Genomic DNA, 22,702 nt, shown 5'->3' with positions numbered 1-22,702 from the left:
AACGAAAAAATCGACAACTTACCGGTCCATTAAAGTAAAATATAAATAATTAAAGTAAAATATAAATAATTAAATAATCAATTTAACACAATTCAAAATCAATTCAAAACAATTAAAATTCAAATTAACGCAATTAAAAGAATAACGAAAATATTCAAAACGATCTTCCTTCCTGAAGCTGACAATGCTTTTCGACCGACTGTTGTGATCACAGGAATGAAAATCACCGAATCAGGCTAAACCTGCAACTTAAATAGTGATTATGTGTCTTCGCGCATGCGCGTAAAGGTCCACGCATCGGAGATCAAATATGGCCGCCGAACATTAACAGAATTCTCGTGTAATTTAATTTCAATGGTTTCTGCAATTAATAGTCGCGTATAATTACGTTGAACGTTAAGTATTTTGGCCTCGTTAAATAAAAAAGTATGTTTTTCGTTAATGGCATGAAAGGCCAATTCTGACGCTGCTGAACGAGAAAAATAATTTAATTATTTATATTTTACTTTAATTATTTATATTTTACTTTAATGGACCGGTAAGTTGTCGATTTTTTCGTTTTTTCCGTTTTAATTTCTGGAGGGTATCATACGGAAGTGTTCCACGTACTATATTGAGGTAAACTCCTCTTATTAATTTACTAATAAGTAAAATGTAAAAGATCCCCTTTAAGAGTAGAGAAAACTGTAACAGTAATATACTTTACATACTGAGCACATGAATTCCTATAATTTCATATTTAAAACCAGCATTTTTATGAATTTTCTGTAATATTTTCTTCCAATAACTGGTACTTGTGGTGATAAAAAGCTTCCAGTCTTGCTTTTCCATATTCCTGCAACAAACAATTTGTTAAATATATAATTGGTCTTATGTATTTATAAGTAAACAGAGATAATTACATGTACATTACACAACTAGAAATAAGTTTACCACTACCTGAATATACTTCAATTTACTATTAATATTAGTAATAAGATGCAAGGAATCAAAACTTATGCAGATTTAGCCTAATCATTAATTACCTTATAGAGTGATCACCTCTTGTCCCTGCCAGCAAAGTTCCTGTGTATATTAATGACTCCTATTAGCTGTTCTAGCAGCTTGTTTGTGCTGCTATTGAGAATTTCATGTCAGACTGTACAATTACTCCTAGATCTTTTTCATATGGGACATCAAATGCAGAAAGACTGCTGATGTTCCTTTTTTCTAACTTGAATAAAGCATTATACATGTTACTTATCCAAACAGTGTATCAATTTTTTTTTAAAATCCATTGTTCTTCATACCTCACATCCAAATACTGAAGTGATTACTCCTTTATATGTTAAAGAATGTAATGTGTAATATATGTTAGACCAAGAGTTGTTAAATGTTATACTTCGCTTTTGGAAGTTGATTACCATAGCAAACTAAATTAGAAGAATGACTGATTTAATCATCCATAACTCTACTGTCAAGGTCACAGAAAGTCTAATTCAAAAGTAAAAGACTTTTTCTGTTCAGTGAGGAAGAAGTAGCGAAAAAAGAAATTTTGATTCTTGCAATTTTACGTTGAACTAGAAATTGATGTTCTTATAAATACTGAAGTAGCAACATATAACTTTCATCAATTGGCAGTGCATCATTTTTGGATTCGAAATTTTTTTATGGAAAAAATTAAAATATCCAATACTTCTCAGAATCATCAAAGATAAAGAAATAGATGTTTTGCAATGTCAGTATAGATGATTGTGTTTTTTTTTTTTTTTTTTTTGTAGTTCTCTATAAGCTGCTTTGCTTCATGCACTATTAATGCTCACATTAATACTAATTTGAGCATATGAACCCATCACAAGTTAATTTCAAAGAAGAAGCAATTCATGTACAGTGGTTCTTAATTGGGGAACTAATAAAAATAATACTTGGACTTGGAAGTTCCTGAGTGTGAGAGGATATTCCACCAGGTAATAAAAAAAAAGAAAAAAAAAATATATATATATATAAACTGGCTATTAATAATGTTAAGAATATTAAATTAAAAATAGTAGGATTAGCAAACATCGGGGCAGCATTAATGCCTAAACCACACCATATTGCTTAAAATACAAAATAAAATAATTAATTCAATGCCAGTAGCATGGCAAACCAAATAGGCAAAAATAACATAAACCATATATCTTAAGATAACAAAAAAGGGGAAAGAAGAAAGGGTAATGCAGAAGGAAACGTTCCTAAAATAATTTAGAACAATCCAAAAGTTAATAATTATTATAACAAATTAAAATAATAAATCATAAACAAAATGAAAGACTGACCATTATGCCCCATCTTGACAGAGGCCAATAATGGTCAAAGAATCACTGCATTTAGAACATTAGACAAATCCAAGCATACATGAACCAATACGCTGATTGATCTGCGGATGCAATGGATTTGAATAATGGTGGCCCTTATGCAGTGAAAAATTATAACAGTAACAGAAAATAGCATTCATGTGGTAACACTGTACTACCGACACAGAATGATGATATTCAGCTCATCATCATCATGAGCTGGATCTCTCTCTCTCAGGGTAATGTGGGAATTTTTTTTTTTTTTGACCGGGGCTAATAATAATAATTATTATTATTATCACCGCGGGATGCAAAGTGATCACCCAGACTGAGTACACTCATAGACATGACCAGGTAGCCAGGATAATACATCAGAAGCTAGCAAGGAAAAAAAAAGTCAAAAAAAGTGTACCATACTACAAGTACAAACCCCAGGCAGTACTAGACACCCAAACCCACAAGCTTTACTGGAACTGCACCATAATAACGGATAGGACAATCCCACACAACAGAGCAGACTTAACCCTTGTGGACAAGAAGGAAAAGGCTACCTATCTGATTGACATAGCGGTACCCAACACTGGCAACTTGCAGAAAACCCATGGGGAAAAAAATCAGGAAGTACATGAACTTAAGACAGGAGATCAAAGAGATGTGGTATATGCAACAAGTAACGATCATCGTGTCAACCACAGGTATGGTGCCAAAGACCCTACATAACAGCCTAGTAGCAATAGGTCTCCCAGCAAAAACCTACAAGGAACTCCAGAAAGTCGCAATCCTGAACACCTGTAGGATTGTCAGAGAGTTCCTCAACCAACAGTAACATCAGACATAACAACAACCACCCTGTGTACTTGGTAGCAATACCCATCACGAAGTGGAACCCCCAATTGGGGAAGAAATAGAAGAGCAGAAATAATAATAATAACTTATCTACAAGCTGCATTCGATAGTGTTAATATCTCAGCCTTGCTTAAGCTCCTTCACACTTACTATCACATTACAGGCCAAGTACTGAAGTTTATGACATCACTTCTTCAGAATAGAATCACCCAACTGTCCATAGGAAAGCAGACATATACTAGGCAAATACAAGAAGGTGTGCCATAAGGGCATTCTTTTTACAGCTATAAGTAACCCACTAATGCACAACAGAACAGATATGTTATCATATGCTGATGACTTGAAGCTACAAACAAAAATAAAATCAGCCTATGAAGCAATTGACATTACAGTACATATCAACAAGACTTTATCAGAAATGCAACAGTGCCTCATGAGATTTGACTTGAAAGTTAACCCTAAAAATCTGCCATCATGGTCTTCTCACTGAAATCCACACCAACCATAATTCAGCCCGCGATTGATGGAGTCTTGATCCCCTGCGTTGAAAAGCAAAGAGATCTGGGTGTAATCTTTGACAGAAAACTAAAATTCTATCTTCGTATAAAAGCAATCTGTGCCAAATTCAACTTAACCAGATTTTCAGCCTTAATGCACAAAAGAAGACTAATCTTCACCATCAAAATGATCCCTGGAAGAATCTCAGCACCCAACATTTGGGACATTGTGTGCTAGTGGATCCCCCAACCAGTGCTCTGCTCCACTCCGAAGCAAGAAGCTTCGGGGTGGAGCACAGCACTGGTTGGGGAGATCACTGTGTTCCTTCGAGGCTTCATTTTAAAGATCAGTTCCTTCCTTATCAGAAGATTCATCTAGCTCAATCTTTGGATGCTGACCTGTGCAAAATAGTCGATGGAAAAAAAGTATAGACAGCTCATCCTAGATCTGCACGTGTTGCACAACCATCAATTGATGTAAGATCTCTCCTGCTTTGCAAGAATTTTACGGAAAACCGAATTCAAGAAAACTATTCTGTGTAATTTTTTATGTATTTTATTATTTTAATTTGATATATTATTTTATTATTTTAATTTGATATATTATTTTAATTTGATATATTATTTTATTTTATTAATTTTTAAGGAAATATAATCTACTCTGTTATTTTTCCTGTATTATATTTCCAGTGAGATGATATCTCAGCCGCTTGTTAACCCCTGGCTTAGTGCCATGAAGGGTATTGTAAAGTCTGATTACCTGTATGTACTTTTGCACCTTACAATAAAGAACATATTTATTTAATAAGTAAACTACCTCAAGCTAGTAGTTCACATGGTGTCCAACAGATATCGAGTATCGCTGTGTTTCCCTTGAAAATTTAAAATATCCCGTGGCATCCCTGTGAGTTCGCTGTGGTGCACAGTTTTGGAACTGCTGTCCTACACCCATTTTTGTTTTCCTATTGCTTATGTGACACAAAACTGACTCAACGTTGCGCTGGTCACCCATGCAACTGGGTACACTGACTTAGATTTAATGTGCTTCTTATCTAAAAGCTCCCCTTTCTGTTCTTTCAGTACATGTGTACTCCCATAATTTCTGCTTCCCTGATGTTTGACTGACCATTTCTCTGATATCCCCCACAATGTCTGCATCTGATGACTTAATCAGTACTTCAAATTCATCAAATTTATTTACTGTGCTCCTTTCTTTGCTGTAGTATACATGCACCTGTTCTTACTTCTAATTACCTTAACACAGCCCGTGTTTTCACTTGTTCCATAGTGACTCCCAGCAGGTCTTGAAATCCCCAACAACTTGCTTTCCAGACTGCTGCATGTTCTAATGGAAACAATGCAAGAATCACTTTCACTTCTGCCTGTTCCAGTTAATCTATTAGTCTGTCTATTCCCTCCCTCATGCTATCAGTTTTATGCCCACCTAGCACTGCCTTGATAGCAACAAATGAATATTCTTCATTTGGGACATTAAGTGTATTCCATTCCTGTTAAAACAGTGTCTCCTGTTAAAATGAAGAGACAGAGTGGCTCTGGAGTCTTCGAATTTGCCACTAAAATCACTTTGGTTAGTGATCAGAGTTACAAACTGAACCACTTTGTATTACCAGTGAACTATTTCAGTAACGGGAACTATTTCAATTTGTCGGTGTAGTTTATGTCAAGATGACACAACAGAATGTCCAAGCTTGGAATTTAACCATCCGATGAGAAAACGTTCAGCTGACAGGACAGGCTGAAGGGCATATTTTGAGATGAAAGATCAGATTAGTGGTACCTTGAGAAAGTGACAATAGGTCATAGACAGAAAAATATTTCCATATGATGTTCAAATTATGAACCAGAGAAAGGTCACACTTCATAAACCAAAATGCTGTTAGAAAGGTAGATAGAAGCTTTGTGCAATCGACTGGAAGACAGTGAGTACATCTTTAATTCTTTGGATAGTGTTTCTCTATAAATTGGAGACAGGTACATTTACAGGCCTACTTAAGATCCAGGAGTCAAAGAAAGCAAGGAATTTTAAACTGGGGTTGGAGGGGGTGGGGGAGATCTGTAGAGTACCAAACTGTGAACAAGGAATAAATGCTAATATATTTGAAAATAATTTTTATTAGATCTGTCTTTAGGAACTCAAACAATTTGTGTTATTTCTTGGTCAAAGCCTCAACATTCAGTTTGAAATCAGAGTGTGACCTAAGAAATTTAAATGAGCTGTTTTAAAGAAATGCATTATTTAGAGGTAGTGGTTGTTAGTGACATGGTGTTTTAAGGAAGTCAAGTCTTAGGTTGAAGAAATTAAGCCTGATATAAATTATGAAATAGATGTGGTGTTTACATTAAGTATTGGCCAAATAACAGAACATCATTTACTACAATAAAATTTTTATGTTGATTAAACGCTGATATAAAATCACTCACAAAGTTCTTATATATTGTTGACAGAACCCCCTTAAGCTGTCTTAGTAGTATGCCTGTGCAGCTAAGACAACTTTATGTCAGACTTGATGATTTATCCCCAAGTATTTTTCGTGACTACCTTGAGTTTGGAGTTACCCAGCTGGTGGTATGCTATGCCAACCTGCTCCCAAATGCAGAACTCTGCATTTATCAATAATAAATCAGCCCATCTCACCTACATTTGTATCATATCAACAGCAGATATATATACATTAAAATTTGAAATATCTATATCAATGTCATTAATAAATATTAGAAACAGAAAGACCCTAATGGCATGTCATTTCAATTTATGCATGAAAAAGTTTGACTATATCAACAGTTTTCCGAAATAACAAAAATAAAATTATTTTTTGGGACAACTTCATAATGCCTTTTTAATGAAACCATGCTGCGATTGCCATATCACTCCATTAAAACAAACTTCAATTTTGCATTGCGGGGAGGTTGAATAAATTTAGAAAAGGATTAGACAAATTATTGGAGGGGATGGATGGCCAAATGATCTGGGTTGTTGTTGGTTGGAATTTTTTTTTTTTTTTTTTTTGATGCTGCTGTATAAGCTTGCTTTCTAGCATCGGTTTCCACTACTAACACTACTGAAAACAATCTCTCTCTCTCTCTCTCTCTCTCTCTCTCTCTCTCTCTCTCTCTCTCTCTCTCTCTCTCTCTCTCCCCCCCCCAGGCGCCTCCGTAGCCAGGTGGGAAGGAGCAGCAGTGCGTAGTACACGCTTCTTGATTAGACCGGGGTTCGAGCCCGTCACCACCAAATACGGAGGATGCGGAAAGGTCAAGGAATGACCACCGCATATCCCGGAGCAATATGGCCTTAGTTGCTAATGCTCCTAAAAACCAAATAACTAACTAACTAACTAACTAACTCTCCCCCCCCCACTAGTCCCAGTTTTATATGTAGTGATGACAGAAGCACTTTGGATTATTAATCCAAAAAGGACTAATGTGTGATTATACACCTCCAGGTGTGATTATCAGTCCTTTTGCCCATGTTTTTCTAATTAAATGATCAGTTTTTAGCCCTGCTGTTCCATTTCCACAAAAATGTATGAGGATTCTTCACACCCCAACCATATTTTTTGGACTGGTGTCCAAAAAATATGGCTGTCACCTTCAAATAACTATAACCTATTCACTCGTGATAACAGTACTTCATCTTTTCTACCTGTTTCCTTAACTTTAAGAATAAGTGACCAAACTTGTGCATGAAATGGTCCCATTGTATAGCAGAATCTCTTTTAAGCTATTGGGTCTGATGTAGCTTCAAATTTGTGGGTAGCTGAAAACTTACAGTAACCGTTGTCTCATTTTAACAGGTACTGCATTCAACACAAGAGAAATGATCGTGGAGTTGCTCGAACCACCTGTGACACTAGACCTTAAACACTGTCTCAATTCAAGACACGGGTGACAGACATGTAGGCTCATGATTTGTCTTGACCACTAATTCTAACACCAAAATAAGGCATGATAATCCTTATAAAAGTCACTGATTCTTTATCTCTGATTTTGTAGCATAAAATTTTAACAGATGTAGCAGAAGAAATCAGAATTGTTGACATTCCAGCACCAATGGATATCTGAAAAAAATATGCTGCATTATTAATAATAAATTAACAATTAAAAATGCCTACACTTCTTTGTTATTATAAAATAAAATTGACATATATCAAGAAATATACAATTCTTGATAGACAACATTTGTCAGTTGGGTGCACTATGTTGCACCCAATTGACATATACATTCTAAATATTAACTGGGTACACAACTGGTTGGTGCAATTACCAAAAAACCATGCATATCAGTGCTATTAATTATGTTTTAAAAGAATAGTATATCTATGTTAATGGAATGATCACATTACTATAATAAGCTTACCCAGTAACCAAATTCAATTTTTGGTTCACATCCAATATTAATACTCCATAAAGACCAAAAAAGATGGGATGCGAGTATGAAAATTTGCACCTCTCTAAGTATATGAGCTACAGTATTAGCATCAACATTTTGTGACTTTATAAATGGATTCAGATTGTTCAAGTATGTCTGGATAAAATGGCTCTGTAATTATAATCGATCAAATTAGTACAACAAATAAGAATCAAAAAATAAGTATATTAATGTCACTTTAATTATGTAAAAATTATAAATTAAAAAAAAAAAACCTAAAATATTTAAATTTATAAAAATTTAAAATATCTGCAAATTTTAAATAAATGAATGTTTAAAATAAAGCCATAGATATCAGTTATTGTATTTGTCAGTGATGTATCCTTTGCACATTATTTTTTTTTACAAAAAGCAAGGGGTAATCTTAAATTTGCATGTTTGCACCTATAAGAATGAGAAACATTTTGCAGACAACAAAAACTGTCAATACCTGCAATAAGCATGAAAAAACTTTGGGGGGGGGCATTAAATGTTATTGAAATTTAATTCAATAAATCACTAGTAACAGAACATCATGGCACAGGCATGCAATTCATAGTAGGTGCTGAATAGGAAGTGAATTTATAATTCATTTTTAACCTTCTATCGTTCATTTCTCTAAATGGATCAAATATGCTCAAATGGCATCCGTGAAATGCCTTCCTTTGTTTTAATTATAGAAAAGTAATTTTTATTTATTTTTTTACTGAACTGAAAACAGTATTCCATTAATCATATTTGCTAGACTCATTTACAAAACACTGAACAAATAAAGAGAAACAGTAATAATAAAGTTTTTAAAATTTTCAAAGTTATTTATCTCCCAAACATCAGCTGTTTGAATTTACTGACAAAACCAAAACTCTATGGTAAGAATAGACAGCTCTTGCTGGCATCTCACAGGTGTCGTGTGAGAATGGGAGTAACTACAAGAAAGGTATTTTTACTCACCAAGCCTGTTATTTTTGTTGTTATTTGGTTTTTCGGAGCATTAACAACTAAGGCCATATTGCTCTGGAGGATATGCGGTGGTCATTTCCTGACCTTTCCGCATCCTCCGTATTTGGTGGTCATGGGCTCGAACCCTGATCTAATCAAGAAGCGTGTGCTATGCACTGCTGCTCCTACCCACCTGGCTATGGAGGCACCTTAGCAAACTAAATGAGGCAGTGGCAACCAATGATGGCTTTCAGAAACTAACTGATATTGATTGTCCTTTTTTTTTTTTTGGAATTTCGGATAAACTATCCTCTATTGCAGTTTCATGTCTATTTTTTTCCCCCCCAGCAGAATTAAAAGTTTTGCTTCATCGAAATTAATAGGCATAAAAAAATGCAACTTTAAGTAATGCAATCCAATAAAGAAAAAGTCACAAACTGGCATACTCCAAGCAGAATTCAAAAAGACCAAAAACATTTTTTCATAAATAAAACAAAATTTGTGGCCTATCAGGCAGGGTCCCATTGTACTGTTATGATCATGGACATCACTACTGAGAGATTAAGAATGAAAACTGAAGTTGTCATTGAAGAAATTGATAAAGATATCTGCAATATTGGAGAACTCTGCTCTTCATGTGCAGACAGTGGAGAGTTCTACATTGAAAATATTTTTATGGAACAAAAATCTATAATATTGTTTGGTTAAATATACAGAACATGTGGCTGCATATTTTTGTGTTCATTATTTAGTAGGAATAAATTAGAAGTGTAATGAGTAAAGAGCTCATTCTTAGTAGTAATCAATCCAGAAAGAAGAAAAACACAAGAGGAAATAAATGTTAAATCCCAATTACTGAAAGCAAATAGTTATTGTCTGAAAGAAGGTTTGTTATTTGTTATTTGGTTTTTAGGAGCATTAGCAACTAAGGGCATATTGCTTTGGGATATGCGATGGTCATTCCCAGACCTTTCCGCATCCTCCATATTTGGTGGGGACGGGCTCGAACCCCGGTCTAATCAAGAAGCGTGTGCTACGCACTACTGCTCCTTCCCACCTGGCTATGGAGGCGCCATCTGAAAGAAGGACCGATGTGGTTAGTCATTATTATAAATAAACTGAATAAATACAGTTAAAAACTATAGTTAAAGCTTTTAAGATCCCACTGTATTGTTATGTTCATGGACATCACTACTGAGAGGGTAAGAATGAAAACTGAGGTTGTCATTGAAGAAATTGATAAGGATATCTGAAATATTGGAGAACTCTGTTCTTTGCGTGCAGACAGTGGAAAGTTGTAAGACAGTGGAAGCAGACAATGGAAAGTTGTAAGACAGTGGAAGCAGACAGTGGAAAGACAGTGGATTAAGGATCTTAAGGATCATAATAATACAGTGGGACCCTGTCTAATAGGCCGCAAATTAAGCCTTTCCTATAAATTAATTATAATTCGGAATAAACACATTATTATACTACATTTTTATCATTATTATTATTAGCCATATGATGCAAGGGAGCCTGATGCTTATGCTACACCAGCCAAAAAAAAAAAAATTCTGAATTACCCTGTGAGAGAGAGAGAGAGAGCCAGAAGTAGAAAGGAAATAACAAGAAAGAGAAGAATGATGATATCCAGCTCAGGACCCTGTGTGTGCCAAGCCCATACTCACCAGATGTGAGCCTCAATTTATTAAAGTGCTCAATTTATTAAATCAAAGCCTGAATTTCATTTCATGCACTGTTGATTAGAAAATATAGAGTGAATATTACGTTGGGAGGTATGTGCAATGAAGTGAAAGTAATTCATCTTATATACTATGAGATAATCAATTAGCATTTAATTGGTAACAAGATAAATATTTACTTTTCACTTCTATTAATCAAACAAAAAGGAGGAAAAATCTAATATATATATAAATAATGTGTGGTTTGCAAAATAAATAAAGTGTCTGTAAAAATGGAAAAGTACACACGGTGCCTGAACTAAGAGAAGTTAAAGGGATAGGAAAAACCTAGTACAAAAATGAACTGGGACTGAGGAAGCAAACAAAATACAAAAAAAAGAAAAAAGAAAAATAATAAATAACAAAGAAATAAATAAGTAAATAACACTGTAATCAGATATGGGAGGACAATTTTAGCAAAAGGTCGAATCAGGGGAAGGCAAATATGCAAAATCTGAATATAGTAGTTGAAAATGTGATATATAGCCAGGAAATTCAAACAGGGAACTACTCCTGACCATATATCAGGCACTGTTTATATATATATATATATATATATAATCTAATATAATATATAATCTAATAATCAAACAAAACGGGGGAAAAAAACTAATATAAAAAATAAAAATCTAATGCACCTGAAATTTAACATACTGTATACCTTAACAGGAGAGACTGCTTCTACAGGAACCAGATACACTTAAATAGAAAGGGTACAAGAATATTTGCTAATGCCATCGAGGCAGTGTTAGGCAAGTTGTAAAACTGCTAGGTTGGGGAGATTCACAGATTAATAGCTTAACAGTAGCCACAGACAAAGGTGAAAGTAATTCTTGCACTGCTACTATTGGAATGAGCAACAACCTGGAAAGCAAGGTGTTGGGGATTTCAAGAACTGCTGGGAGTCATCATGGAACAAGTAAATATATGGATTGTGCTAGGGTAACTTAAGAGTAAGAACAGGTGCATGTATACTTGTGTGTACACCAATGCTAGGAGTATAGTAAATAAATTTGATGAATTTGAAGTGCTGGTCATGACATCAAAGCCAGATATTGTTGGGATATCAGAGACATTGTGTCACACAGGTATAAGGAATGCAGAATTGGAATTTGTGGATTACAATGTGTACAGAGAGGATAGACAGGATAGGAAGGGAGGAGGGGTGATGCTGTTAGCTAAGAAGCACATAAAATCTTAGGAAGTGCATCCAATTGATATTGGTAGACACTGCAATGTTGAGTCAGTTAGGTGTGATATAAGCACTGGGAAAGCAAAAATGAGAGGAGTGTGTTATAAGCCAAATGAATCTGATGAGTACAACAAACAATTGTACAGAGAAATAGAATGGGCCAGTAAATCAGACTGTGTTATAATGGGGGGGGGGGTTTAACTACCCAAATGTTGACTGAAACTTGTGGGCTGGTCACTCACAGACTAGCAAAGACTTTTGTGGATTTATTGGATGACTGTTTTCTACAGCAGCACATTAGATGGCAACAAGAGGAAGTAATGCTTTTGATATGATTATCAGCAGTGATTATTCATGCATTAAGAATCTGCAGGTAAAGAAACCACTAGGTAGCAGTGAACGCAGTGTACTGATATGAGATTTACTTAAAGATGTAACCAGTGGTGTGCTGGTAAATTTTTAACTGCCTACCTAAAAAAGAGAAAAGACCATGAATATATGTGCATATATTTATTGTAAGTTTTACTGATTTACAACAATTTTGAACAAAAATTACAAAAAAATAATAAAATATTCCTTTTTTTTTATTATAATTTTCATATAGCCAAATGATTCTCACAAAATGTTTTCACTGACTTTTGCCAAGCTCTTGTGTCCAATCTATGGTTGCGTTTAAGCCATAATTTGATTAATGGAGTTGCACCCAATCTTCTACCTGCTCCCAATAAATTTATCGTCATTAAATCCGATATGTAACAATATCATAAAAATATATCAGAATTCTAGACACAAAATCTTTGACAGACACCAACCATGGTAATGTCATTACCTTAAGAAGGAGCAACCCAGGCAAAATTAAGCGGATGTTTGTTGGAAATTATATTCCTTACACAGGCTGCCACATAGGAAGGTGGTGGGGGAAAGGAAGCACAAAGGGTGGTGAAATAAGCATGCCCATTAAAGTGTATGCCACTCAACAGTTTATAGATATTGTCAGTTTAACAACCAGCTCGCAAAATTGTTGAAAATTTAACAATCAGTTCATGCAAGCCAGCTCCAGCACATCATTAGATGTAACTACCATCAGGGGTAAAGGTTTTGCTTTCGTAAAGATGACTACAGGGATCTCAGACAGTTTTTAAATTCTATACACTAACACCAACTGATGATTAACATTAGCAAAAGCACATGATGCAAGGAAGCAAACTTATATAGCATCAGCCCAAAAAAAAAAAAAAAAAAAAAACCCTTAACATTTTACCCATCCACTTGCTCCAAACATTGGTCTAGTTCTGCCTTGAATCTATTTAAGCTATCAACTTCTACAACAACAGATGGAGGTTTTCTAGCAGTCAACCACCCACTAGCTAAAGGCTTGTTTGTTATTTGGTTTTTAGGAGCATTAGCAACTAAGGCCATATTGCTCCATGATATGCGGTGGTCATTCCCTGACCTTTCCGCATCTCCCGGTATTTGGTGGTGGTGGACTCGAACCACGGTCTAATCAAGAAGCGTGTGCTACGCACTGCTGCTCCTTCCCACCTGGCTACGGAGGTGCTTAAGCTAAAGGCAAACTTCCGCACATCTATCCTACAACTGTCTTTCCTCAATTTGAATTTATGCCCTCTCAGGTGATTATTCTGAGCAAGAGGAAGAATCCCATCAACACTGAGCATGCTCAAACCATTCAAGGCTTTATACACCTCAATTAGATCACCTCGCAGTGCCTAGTCCCCAGACATTGTAATTTGCAAAACTTAAGCCTTTCTTTGTAAGAGCAACTCTTTGTTCGTTCCATTCGCTAACCTTGTTGCCCTTCTTTGTACTCGTTCCAGCAGCTCTACATCCTTCTTAAAATGAGGCCTCCAGACTTGTAAATACCACTTAAAGTGTGGCCTGACCATTTCTTTATACAAGGGGATAATCACCTCCTTATCCCTGCTAGAAAAATTCCTGCATATCATTGACAAGGCACCATGGTGTTACCAACAGAAAATTCTAAATGGGAAGCATTCAAGGAAGTAATCTTGAAAGCTACTAGGCTTTTCATACTAAGAAATACTGTTCAAGGTCTAGGCCTAAATAGATGTCACACAAATTAATGAGACTCATAGCAGAGAAGAAAAATGCATGGGATGCATATTAATTATCAGGCGACACAGAAGCCTGTGGTAGATATAAGCTAGTCTGTAATCAAGCCAAAAAATTAGGTTAGGCAAGCAAAGGCAGATTAAGAGAAATCTTAATCTGCTATAAGGCTATAACTAATTTATAACTTTTCAAACATAACACTATAGTATAATACACGTTATGTAAACTTGATAGCATTGTGTGTGTGTGTGTGTGTGTGTGTGTGTGTGTGTGTGTGTGTGTGTGTAAAAAAACAGCAAAGAGTTCTTTACTTATGTAAACTCTAGAAGGGGATGAATTAGATTGGTCCACTTGATATTGATGGTTCAACTGTTGCTGATCCCACTCTGGTAGCTAGCAAACTGAATGAGTATTTTGCATCTACATTCACACATGAGGAATTCTTTAGGGAAGTGGAGGCCAGAAATTTACCAAACTCTAACATGCAAGCTAAATGATTTTTAATAACTGAGCAAAGTGGAGGAGAAATTGTTGAAGTTCAACATAAGAAAGGCGCCTGGGGGTGGATGGGATCTATCCAGTTATTTTAAACGAGGCAGCAAAGGAAGTAAGCAAACCCTTAGCCATAATTATGAGAACATCCTTGGATTCAGTGGTCCCCCACCTTTTTTTTTTTTACGTAAGAAATTCTATTATCAAGAAGGCTATAACTAATTTATAACTTTTCAAACATAACAGTATAGTATGATACACATTATGTAAACTTGATAGCATTGTGTGTGTGTGTGTGAGACAAACTTGCTTTGCAAGTGATATCTATGTTTGTAATATGTATTATTGCTGCATAACCTGTGAATAGAGCAATGTGATTATTGCATTTAGCTCTATTTATTAGTGTAGTGCAGTATTCTCAAATTAAATTGAATTTAAATGAAAATTATGCCTCAAATTAGAGAAACAAACCAAAGGGCTCAAAATAGTGGGAGCGCTGTTCTCATAGGGAAACTGAAGGAGACAGTTCTATGATTCACAACCATACAAAATGTGATACTTGTTCTATGTTTGCAGACATCTGGAGTGGGGCATGATACACCTGAGGGATGTGTTTTGTGCAAAGGGTGTGAGGAAATTAACCATGAACTCAGCACTCCAATGGTCATTAATGAGAGCTTAAAGAACAGGGCAGATGTCCTCAAAGGAAATAAAATGGGGGACAAATCAAGTGCTCACCTCTCCACCTCAATGCCAGAGTGGCAACAAAGTGGCAACCCCAAGGCATAATGTGTTGGTCCCACAGGAGGCAATTAATGTCAGTGATTCTATTATATGGAAAATATATTGTGCAAAAAGGATAGGTGGAATATGACCAGAGTCTATCTACCTGGGGCAAAAGTTGATGTTAGCTGGTATCATCTTTTAAGGGCACAAAAGGTGATACTATTGTACACATTAGCAATGGTGATATTCAGAGTAGGAGATAAGGACTTACAAGTACAAGACAATATTGAGAAAAAGTCACAAGTTAGGATTAAATCTGAATTGCCTGAAATTATTTCCAGACATGATAACACAGAGTACATGATGAGAGCCTTGGCAATAATTCAGCTCTGGGAAGACTGCAAGACTCATGGAATAGAATTTTTCTCACCATGGCCTATACTTCTTAACAGAAAAGAGTTTTTACAGGGATGGGATGCACTTAAAAAGAAGAAGAGGAATGAGAATATTTGCTGATGCTATCAATGCAGTGTTAGGTGGATTGGAAAATGATACCTTTGGGAAGGGATGCAGAGCCTAATCGGTTAACAACAACTGCAGGCAGACTAGTAATAGCAAATGATACAAGAAAGCAAGCTTATATAGCATTAACCAAAAAAAAAATCTGTACCCTTCAAGATTTGAACTAGTTCTCCCTTCAATTAATTCAACCAATCCACCTTTGCAACAACAGATGGAAGCCTGTTCCAACAATCAACCACCAGCTAACTGAAGGAAAACTTCTACACATCTATCATGCAACCATCCTTCCCCAAATTTAATTTATGCCCCACCATGTGTGTAGTCTCACCAAGTGGAAGAATAACATTAACGTTCAGCTTACTCAATCCATTCAAGGCTTTAAACACCTCAATCAGATCTCCTTGCAGGTACCTAGTCTCGAGACACTGCAATTTGCAGAACTGTAGTGTTACTAGCAAGAGCACCCTTTTGTTCCCTTCACCAATCTAGTTGCCCTTCTCTGCATCTGTTCTATCAGATCTACATCCTTCCTAAACTGAAGCCTCCTGACCTGTATTACAGTACTTAAGATGCAGCCTAACCATGGACTTATACAAAGGGAGAATCAACTCCTTACACTGCTCTAAGAATTTCATGTCTAACTGCACAATTACCCCAGGTCTTTTTTATTCTCCACTATGCTGAGTGTAGTATCACACAACTGATAAGTTATTCTGGGGCTACCGTCCCCCCCCCATGTGCAGTACCTTGCATTTGTCATTGTTAAAAACTTCAACTGCCATTTCACAGCCCATTTTCCTCGATCTTGTTCCAGTAGCTCACCCTGATGACTGCCATTAACCACTCTGCCGACCACTTTGTATCATCTTCAAATTTAGACATTAAGCCTGATATACCTTCATCAATATCATTGATAAATATTGAAAACAACAATGGACCCAGCACTGAACCCTGGGGAACTCCACTAATAATAGTCCACAAAGAGAGAGAGAGAGAGCCCATTGATAACCACTCTGTCTTTCTTTCATTTAACTTCCCTTTATCTATAGCAGTAACTTGAATAAGAAAGATGCACACAAACTAGAAGCAGCACAATTGAGATTTTTAAGACTATTATTAGGCTTTACTAGACTAGACCACCAAAGAAATTTAGATATCCGTGAAAAATTAAAAGTAGATAACATAGTAAATAACATAAAATGGCATCAGAAAAAATGGATCAGCCACATAGAAAGAATGAACCCAGACTGGATCCCAAAATTAGCCTTTAACTACAAACCTACAGGCATGAGAGATGTGGGTTGATCAAGAAAACAACGGCGAGATCAAGACCACCTCCAAGAGCTACAATGGAACAGGTCTTAAAAGACCTAAGCCGAACCAAGTTCATGATGATATGTTAAGCTAACAGGTCTGTAATTACTTGTGTTACCTTTCGATCCCCCTCTATGAATTGGGATAACACATCTCCAGTCCATAGGGACCTTCTCTGAATCCAAGGATGTTTCATAATTGTGGCTAAGGGTTTGTTTACCAATTTTGCTGCAACCCTTAATAAAACTGGATAGATTCTATCTGCCCCAAGTGCCTTTATGTCCATCCTCAACAATTTCTCCTCTACTTCCCTTTCGGTTATCACAAAGTAATTTAACTCCTCATTAGAGATTGATAAACTTCTGACATACTCTTTCCTAATACCTATTCAATTTATCATCAGCCTGAGCAGGGTCATCAAAGTGGGCCAATGTGATTCAACCCCCTCCTTCTACTGTTAATATAATCACAGAAGTCTTTGATTTTTTTCTTTGCCAGAGTCTTTTCGTAATCTGCCTTAGCTTGCCTAACCACCTTCGTAAATTGATTACAGAATAATTTATATCTACTATAGGCTTCTCTATCACCTGATAATTTATACACATCCCATACACTTTTTTATTTCTCTGCCATGTGGTTTAATAGTTCACTCAACATCTATTTAGGTCTAAGCCTTGAACAGTATTTCTTTGTTGGTATGAAAAGCCTTCCTGATTACTTCCCATTTAGAATTTGCTGTTGGTAACGTCATCATTTGGTCCCACTGCACACAAATTAAAAACTGTATGAGACCCCTGTAGTCAACCTTACAAAAGCCTTTCCCTTTACCTGGTAGTTGCATCTTTAATTAAATTCAGCATTACTACAATGTGATTACTGCCACAATGAATCTTTTACCTGTAGATGCTTAATGCATGATGGATCATTGCTGATAACCAGATCAAAAGTATTTTTTCCTATAGAAAACAGTCATCCAAGAAATCCACAAGTCTTTCTAGTATGGTGACCAATCCACAAATTCCAGTCAACATTTGGAAATTTAAGATCCCCCATTATGAGTTATTCTGATTTTGCTAGCCCGCTCTATTTCTCTGTATAGCTGTTTTGTATACTCATCACAATCATTAGGCCTATAACACACTTCTAGTCCAAATTTTGTTTTCCTGGTGCTTATATAACACCAACCTGGCTCAACATTGCACTCTTCACCCAAGTCAACTGGATGCACTGCCTTAAATTTAATATTCTTCTTAACTAAGAACATAACCCCCTCCTCTCCCTCTCTCTTGTCCAATCTATCCTTCCTGTATACCTTGTACTCCCCATATTCAAATTCACTATTACTTATGTCTGAGTGACACCAGGTCTCCACTATTCCTACAATCTCTGCATCTGATGATTTAATCAGTACTTCAAATTCATCAGATTTATTTACAATGCTCCTAGCATTAGTGTACATGAAATGTACACTAATGCTAGGAGTACTGTACCTCTTAGTTTAACTTCTCTTCCAGAAAAAATAATGGAAAAATTATCTCAACAATTTTATTGTTTACTACAATGCAGAAACAATCAATAAAATTTGAGAAAAAAATAATTTTGATATCATATACTTGGATTTCAGAAAAGCTTTTAATACTGTCGCATATAAAAGACAAATTGGAGCAGTGTGCCATTGAGGGCAAGTTACTGTTATGGATAAAGGGATGGCTGAGTGGGTGAAGATAGAGTGGTTAACAATTGGCACTGCTCTTTGTGGACTAATGTGATTAGGGGACTCCCCCAGGGTTCAGTGCTGGGAAAATTGTTATTTTCTGTATTTATTAATGATATTTATGAAAGTATATTGGGCTTAATGTCTAAGTTTGTGGATGATATGAAGGTTGTCAGGTTGGTTCATGAAAATAATCAGGGTATGCTACTGCAACAAGATCTAGAAAAATTGGGCAGTGAACTGAGAAATGGCAATTGAAGTACAGTGACAAATGCAAGGGACTGTCTGGGTAGCAGTATTACCAAGTTAATATACCAACTGTATGGCACTGCACTAAGTGCAGATGCCTTGGCAGACAGGCTACCAAGAGAACTAATGGGGTTTTTTCAATGATATATAGGAATTTTGCTAATAGGAGTGATAACCCTGCCTTATACAATGGATGATTAACCCATTGTATAAGGCAATGGTTAGACCACATCTTGAGTCCTCATTTTAGGATGTAGACTGCTGGAACAGGTGCAGAGACAGGGCAATACGATTGGTCAGGGAAACACAAGGGTGCTCTTAGCTAGTGTGGTGCTCTTAACAAGAAAGAGCTTCAGTTCTACAAATTTCAGCATTTGGAAAGACTAAGCACCTGTGAGGTGATCTGAATGAGGTGTTTAAGGCTTTGAATGGATTGAGAAAGCTTAATGCTGAGAGCATTCTTCCTTTTGCTAAGAATACACACATGTTAGGGCTGTATAACCTTGCTCTCTTGAACTGTTTGACATAGCTGAGTGGTCAGGATGCAGTAGCTAACTCTCTTTGAGTGAATAGTGGTTCAAGCCCATGATTACTAAATACGATTAAGAATTCTAATGATTTATTGTAAACTCCTCAGACCTGGTGGTACTGCCAGAGTATAAACAAGAACATTTGTCACTACTAACACTACCATAAAAGTCTGTTGCCACATCTAACCAACCATATTTTTTGACTTATCCATAGTGCATACATTACGGTCTTGAAAAGAGATCCATGGAAACTTGTCTAGCAGCAGTTTAACAGTCCCCGGTATGCTTTCCACAATTTTATTACTGTACTTTATTTCAGGTCCATTGTAGCATTATTAGCTTTTATATTAACCAATATAAGTTTCTGAATTGATTGAGCAAGCTCAATGCTGATAGGATTCTTCCTCTTGTTCAGACTACTGACTTGTGAGGGGACATAATTTTAAACTGAGGAAGGATGTTTGTAAAACAGATGCGCAGAAGTTTGCCTTCAGCCAATGGTTGATTAATTGTTGTAAAAAACTTCCATTTGTTGTTAAGGAAGTGGATAATCTGAATAAATTCAAGGAAGAACTATTGAAGTAGATGGAACAGGTGATGTGGGAAAATGTTTTTTTTGTTTTACTGATTCTGTATAAGCTCTAATCCTCTCTTGCATCATTTGCCACTACTAATACTAATAGTTTTAATTTTTTCCTTTCAGAATCAGTTTCTTTCTAGATTATCAATAATATCAATAAATGATATTGAGAAAAGCCTCAAATGTATTTATCATTTAGAGAGAGAGAGAGAGAGAGAGAGAATCCTAACAAAGTCAAAGAGTATTGTTTTTACCCTCTTTGTGAGATTTTGAATTCAAATTGAGATTCGAAGTCACCTTCAAATCTCAATTTCTCAGGTATAGATTCTTCCCACCTCATTTGTGAAATTTTTCAATGTATATTTGGATGACACATTACAGTTTAATGAACCCAACTTATCAAATTACATACAACAGTTGATGCAGTTTGGAACCTAAAATGTAACCTAGAATGTGATAAACCTGTACTATCAGCTTCTCCTTCCTCCAGCAACTTCTTGTCACCAGTTATACATGAACTTGTGGATGATATGAAGGTTGTCAGGTTGGTTCATGAAAATAATCAGGGTATGCTACTGCAACAAGATCTAGAAAAATTGGGCAGTGAACTGAGAAATGGCAATTGAAGTTCATGTATAACTGGTGACAGTTATAATTTATGACAGTTCGTCTTATGCAGAATATGGCTTCCTGGAGGATTGCCCACATGAACTGTCAAATCAAAATCAGTACTCTATTCTGGCCTCTACATAGAAAGGAAATTTGATTTTACATCTATAAACTGTGCTTATCAAACTTGTAGACATTACTGGCTCAACAGTTTCTTTATTTTTCTTAAGTCCCACAGATCTGCTGTGATAGGGGGCATTGCTTTTGTACTTTTCTCTCTATGGCAGAAATTAATTTAAAGAAATTAATTACTCAATCCACTGTCACCATTTCCTTGTACACCATAGGCACATTTGCTTGTAATGGACTATCATCAGCAGTGCAGGATTACCTAATAAGCAGAGCAGGCATGTGTCGGGGAGGAGGGCATCCTACCCTTCAAAAAAAAAAAAAAAATTAACAATGAAATGTATAATTTCTAGTTTTTCTTATTGTATATGTATTTTTGTTTGCTACAGCACAAAATGTCTAAATGCATTGGTTTAAATGCATATCATAGAACATGATTTTGTCAAAAAAAATTTGCAGTTTGAAACTGCTTCTGCAAGTTGCCTCCGGATCGACAGTGGAAAATCACAACTGTAATTGTATCTCCATGGGACAGCATCCTTGTGGAATGCTTTTAGTTCCTCATGGAATGCAAGTCCCAATGACTTGAAACTGTTCTGAAGGCTAAAGGAAGTGTTACTTACTATTCAGTCAGTGTGACTAATGAACTGCAGTGTATATTTAGTATTTGATATGTAAGGATCAGTAAAAAAAAGCATGTTGCTATATTATTTCTAAGCATCCCCCCTCTCTCTCATATAAAACTTTTAGAACTACAAAAATAAAAATGTAACTTATAAAATAAGCCCTCAAGAATTTCACATTACCTGTTGCTGTAGCAATGGAAAATTATCTGCCTTGCCAATAAAATAAGGAAAATTTGGATTAGAATTATCAAAAGTCCACTCACAAAAATGATTTGCTATATCAAAAGCCCTATAGTAACAAAAACAGCAGTTAGTAATTAAAATTTTTATTGATTGAATTTAAAATAAGAGAATTCAAGAAGAAGCAGATGTTTTAATTTTACATTAGGGTGATAAATAAGTATTTTTTATTTGTTTATGTAAACGTATACAGAAAGTACAGCACACAGGACTGCTATATCAATTCATTTAGAATTACAGTAATAAAAACCAAGTACTGCAAGAAAGCAGATTTTGTAGTTCCCACAAAAAAAAAAAAAAAAAAAAAAAAAACTTTTCCATACAACCATACTTATTAACATGGGTACAATAGCATAGAATAGTATTTATTTTTTTACATGTGCATAATTATTTTTTACATAATTACCAGCTTAGGCACTCTTGGTAAACATGGAAGCAAATCTGTGAATACCCAGTGTGAAAAAATTAAATAAGTAACATACATCAGTTAAATATCTTTAAAGCAATTTCTTTCATAGAAATGCCTTCTATAAGTCTTTTTATTGAAGTAACCCTCACTCTTGAAGAGAACAGTACTTCATTTGGTTTAAACGTTATTTTTCATCTATTCTGCCATGCCTTACTCTATTCATAATGTTAAAAATTTTATCTAAGTTGTTTTGGTGGCCCAAAGAAGTGGTAATTTGAGCAAGAAGTGCTTAATTACATGGATGTAACCAAATCATCCACCCATATTGCTAGAACTACTGCTAGATCTGTATGCATGAAATAACATTATCATGGAGGAAAATCACATTTTTTGCAACAGTACTGGCTAAAGAGACAGCTGAAGAATTTCTCATCCTTTTTTTTTCTTGAGAAATCAGACCAAGTTATGGATTATCATTTCCCAGGAAATGCTTTTAAAATGAAAATAAATTTTAAAGACAAAAGTCATTTTT

The 22,702-nt window shown here is 35.5% G+C and overlaps 1 long non-coding RNA gene across 1 annotated transcript; it reads right to left on the bottom strand.

Moving 5' to 3' along the window:
- Nucleotides 1-716: 716 nt before the first annotated feature.
- On the bottom strand, nucleotides 717-21,797 carry LOC150077538 (uncharacterized). The gene is made up of 3 exons (XR_016547711.1): nucleotides 21,702-21,797; nucleotides 8,034-8,216; nucleotides 717-835 (listed from the first exon to the last, which is right to left on the bottom strand). It is a non-coding gene; the product is annotated as an uncharacterized LOC150077538 (long non-coding RNA).
- Nucleotides 21,798-22,702: the final 905 nt, after the last annotated feature.

The sequence above is a fragment of the Mastigoproctus giganteus genome, chromosome 12 (assembly GCF_048544385.1).
Source record: "Mastigoproctus giganteus isolate SK-2022 chromosome 12, ASM4854438v1, whole genome shotgun sequence".
Taxonomy (NCBI): Eukaryota; Metazoa; Arthropoda; class Arachnida; order Uropygi; family Thelyphonidae; genus Mastigoproctus; species Mastigoproctus giganteus.
Note: the sequence above shows the minus strand (reverse complement) of the source record. Positions and strands in the feature narration are given on the sequence as shown.